General features: G+C 41.4%; 1 long non-coding RNA gene across 1 annotated transcript; it reads left to right on the top strand.

Moving 5' to 3' along the window:
* Nucleotides 1–2,352: 2,352 nt before the first annotated feature.
* Nucleotides 2,353–4,038, top strand: LOC310735134. The gene is made up of 3 exons (XR_014536225.1): nucleotides 2,353–2,907; nucleotides 3,281–3,457; nucleotides 3,840–4,038. It is a non-coding gene; the product is annotated as an uncharacterized lncRNA (long non-coding RNA).
* The last annotated feature ends 454 nt before the right edge of the window (nucleotides 4,039–4,492 follow it).

Genomic DNA, 4,492 nt, shown 5'->3' with positions numbered 1-4,492 from the left:
AACACTTTAGGTTAAGCTAAATGTAATCTGCTCTATGAGAAAAAATATTAATTAAAAGTGCACTAAAACCATCATCTGTAGGCTAAAGCTAATTTGTAGTTTCCCTTCAGGAACTCGAGCTTTGGGAATGCTTCCGCATTGTTCACGCTCTGAATCATGTGTGCAATCAGTCCAATGAAAAGTGCGGCATTACATCAACCACCAGGGGGTCTGCGATCTTGCCTCCAGTACAAGCTGGTGCGTCAGATCCTCCTGCTGAGAAGCTGAGAGCTGCGTATATCCCAGGCAATTTAAACGAAGGAGCAGATGCCCTCTCGAGGCAAAGGCAGAGGCCTGAGGAATGGTGACTCTAACCGGATGAATTGGAGCAAATCTGGGAGAGATTTTACAGCGCACAAGTGGACCTGTTCAGGTGACCCAGCCCCTCTAGGCCTCAGACCAAGAAAAGCTTAACTGACTGGACATATATGTCCACAGAACGGAACAGCTATTCGTCTGCTATTGCCATCTGAGGAAGGGTCTTCCTGCGAACAAGCAGACCATCAGCAGGTGGATTGTGGATGTTATATCATCCTCCTATGAGTACTCTGGTCTTCTTGCTTCTTTTGGGGTCAAAGCTCACTCTACTCTACTGTAAAGTGTGGCAGCCACTAAGGCTTTGTCCTCTGGAGTTTATCTCCAGGACATCTGTAATGCTGCGGCTGGTCCACCCCACTGACCTTTGTAGGGTTTTATAGCCTTGACCTTAGTGCCACTCCTGGCCCCTCTGTCCTTTGTTCAAACTGTGCCCATCCACACTAGGCAGGAATTGGTCAGTCTGGCATTATTGGACTCCCATTCCCAAAGCGTTCCGAAAAGGGAAAGACTCCAGGTTACGAATGTAACCATGGTTCCCTAAGGAAACGAGACGCTTTGTCTCCCAGCGACACTGCCGGCATCCCTTGAGCACTTCCTTCTCATTTCAGAAGCTAGAGCCAATTTCACTCCATGTGATTTTATAGCCTCCTGGTCACCCCGCCAGTGACGCTGGGCTGATTGCACACGTGATTCAGAGCATGGACAATGTGGAAGCGTTCCCAAAGCGTTGTTGACGCAGCATCTTGTTCCCTTGGGGAACCATGGTTACATTTGTAACCTGGAGACTTTTGGAAAGTAACGTCTGCAAATACATGAATACATGTTAGTGTGGTACTTTACCCATGAGGACAGTGGATCAGTGCATTGGGGCCCAGGCCACTGTAACCATTCATGATGGGTAGATTGGATGAAAACGGTATGAATAATGAAAAAAGTTAAGTGAAAACGTGTTTATTACTGTAAAATTATGCATTCCAGTAGTTTTACAGTTTACGAAGGGTCAGTATCATTGTTTTTAAACAGTGGTTTTGAAAATTTGCGAGTGTAACTAATTTCAGTTAATTTTCAATACATGTGTTTATTGTTTATTTTTCAGTTTTAATAAAATACCCACTAGCTAATGAGCTTGATTAGCAAATGATGGATTTTTATTACACAGTTAATCATTAAATTTAATATTTTAAGCTATTGTTTTACGTAGGCATCTGTGACAAATCCTTCTACCATCTAAATCAGGGGTGCCCAATACGTAGATCGCGATCTACCGGCCGATCGCAAAGGGAGTGTGGGTAGATCGCATGACATTAAAAATTAGATATTTATTTATGCATTTTTATAGTTAGTTAGTTTATTTTGACTTGGTCATTTTATAAGTAGCTCACATGTTGAAAAAGTGTGTGCAAAAGTGTCTGATCTATATGCTTCCCCCTCAACCTTATTTTCAAAATCTATTTTTGCTCTGATGATTAACAAATTTATCTCAATACTCAACCTGCTTTTTTCTGCATCCTACCACTTTAATAAACTGCCTGCGGGATATTAAATGCTGGATGAAACTTTTTGTAATGAATCTATGACAAAACAGGAATGAAGATTTTAAACCCCTGTCTCCAATGCTAGTGATCTCTGTTTCAGGTAGATTGCATCCAGCAACTCTCTTCTATCCAACACATAACAAACATTTTGACTCAACATTTACCTTTTAGTCACATACAAATTCTTTATGATCTCATATTTCTTTCCACAACATCCCTTCAATAGGCATCAATATACAAAAATGTTTGCTGCCCAATAAAACACACACAATCGGACAAAAACAAAAACCTATGCATCTGCACTGCCCTTTAAGAACCTTACTGGTATAGACATGTATACAGTATTGTTCAAAATAATAACAGTACAATGTGACTAACCAGAATAATCCAGGTTTTTAGTATATTTTGTATTGCTACGTGGCAAACAAGTTATCAGTAGGTGAAGTAGATTCTTAGAAAACAAACAAGACCCAGCATTCATGATATGCACGCTCGTAAGGCTGTGCAATTGGGCAATTAGTTGAAAGGGGTGTGTTCAAAAAAATAGCAGTGTGGCATTCAATCACTGAGGTCATCAATTTTGTGAAAAGCAGGTGTGAATCAGGTGGCCCCTATTTAAGGATGAAGCCAGCACTTGTTGAACATGCATTTGAAAGCCTGAGGAAAATGGGTCGTTCAAGACATTGTTCAGAAGAACAGCGTACTTTGATTAAAAAGTTGATTGGAGAGGGGAAAACCTATAAAGAGGTGCAAAAAATTATAGGCTGTTCAGCTAAAATGATATCCAATGCCTTAAAATGGAGAGCAAAACCAGAGAGATGTGGAAGAAAATGGAAGACAACCATCAAAATGGATCGAAGAATAACCAGAATGGCAAAGGCTCAGCCAATGATCAGCTCCAGGATGATCAAAGACAGTCTGGAGTTACCTGTAAGTACTGTGACAGTTAGAAGACGTCTGTGTGAAGCTAATCTATTTTCAAGAATCCCCCGCAAAGTCCCTCTATTAAAAATAGGTTACAATTTGCCAAAGAACACATCAACTGGCCTAAACAGAAATGGAGGAACATTTTGTGGACAGATGAGAGTAAAATTGTTCTTTTTGGGTCCAAGGGCCACAGACAGTTTGTGAGACGACCCCCAAACTCTAAATTCAAGCCACAGTACACAGTGAAGACAGTGAAGCATGGTGGTGCAAGCATCATGATATGGGCATGTTTCTCCTACTATGGTGTTGGGCCTATTTATCGCATACCAGGGATCATGGATCAGTTTGCATATGTCAAAATACTTGAAGATGTCATGTTGCCTTATGCTGAAAAGGACATGCCCTTGAAATGGTTGTTTCAACGAGACAATGACCCCAAACACACTAGTAAACGAGCAAAGTCTTGGTTCCAAACCAACAAAATTAATGTTATAGAGTGGCCAGCCCAATCCCCGGACCTTAATCCAATCGAGAACTTGTGGGGTGATCAAAAATGCTGTTTCTGAAGGAAAACCAAGAAATGTAAATGAATTGTGGAATGTTGTTAAAGAATCATGGAGTGGAATAACAGCTGAGAGGTGCCACAAGGGGAGTGGTGGCTTCAGCGGTTAAGGCGCTGGGTTACCGATCGGAAGGTCGGGGGTTCAAGCCCCGGTATAGCCAAGCTGCCATTCTTGGGCAAGGCCCTTAACCCTCTATGCTCCAGAGGACCCTTACGAGAAAAAGAAATCAAGGCCCGTGACGTCGGAGCGTCACCACTTACTTCCCGTGGGCTCACCACCTGAAGGGGGTCCGTAAGGGACCGGTGCTGAGAGGATTGGGCAGCAGTCGAAGGCGGGGGCCTTGACAGCCCGATCCCGGGACACGGAGAAGTGTCTGGGGAATCTGCTTAGACTGCTGCCCCCGCGACCCGAATTACGGATAAGCGGGAGAAGATGAATGAATGAAAGGTGCCACAAGTTGGTTGACTTCATGCCACACAGATGTGAAACAGTTTTAAAAAATTGTGGTCATACAACTAAATATTAGTTTAGTGATTCACAGGATTGCTAAATCCTAAAAACAAAAATGTTTGTACAAAATAGTTTTGAGTTTGTACAGTCAACGGCATACACTGCTATTTATTTGAACACACTTCTTTCAACTAATTGCCCAATTGCACAGCCTTAAGAGCGTGCATATCATGAATGCTGAGTCTTGTTTGTTTTCTGAGAACCAACTGGTAACTTGTTTGCCACGTAGCATATAAAAAATATACAAAAAACCTGGATTATTCTGGTTAGTCACATTGTACTGCTATTATTTTGAACAATACTGTATATCATTACATTCAAAGCACTTGGCCCTTCATATTGCTTTGAACAACTACTTCACACACAAAATTTCACAGCTGATTCCTTATCTTTAGCAACCCCTAGAGTTGCCCAGTCTCATCAAGATTTCTTGTCTAACTACTATCTCAAAAAAACTAAAACAAAAAAAACAGAATCTTACAAAAAAAAATAATAAAATAAATTGGAAGATTAAGGCATTTGAAGAGGAAGACAATATTTTCTTTCTTTAGTCTTTGCAAGTTTAGTGTGGTGTGTACAGATATAGACACCATCCACCCC

This window comes from Silurus aristotelis (genome assembly GCF_946808225.1).
Source record: "Silurus aristotelis genome assembly, chromosome: 1".
NCBI classification, from domain to species: domain Eukaryota; kingdom Metazoa; phylum Chordata; class Actinopteri; order Siluriformes; family Siluridae; genus Silurus; species Silurus aristotelis.
Note: the sequence above shows the minus strand (reverse complement) of the source record. Positions and strands in the feature narration are given on the sequence as shown.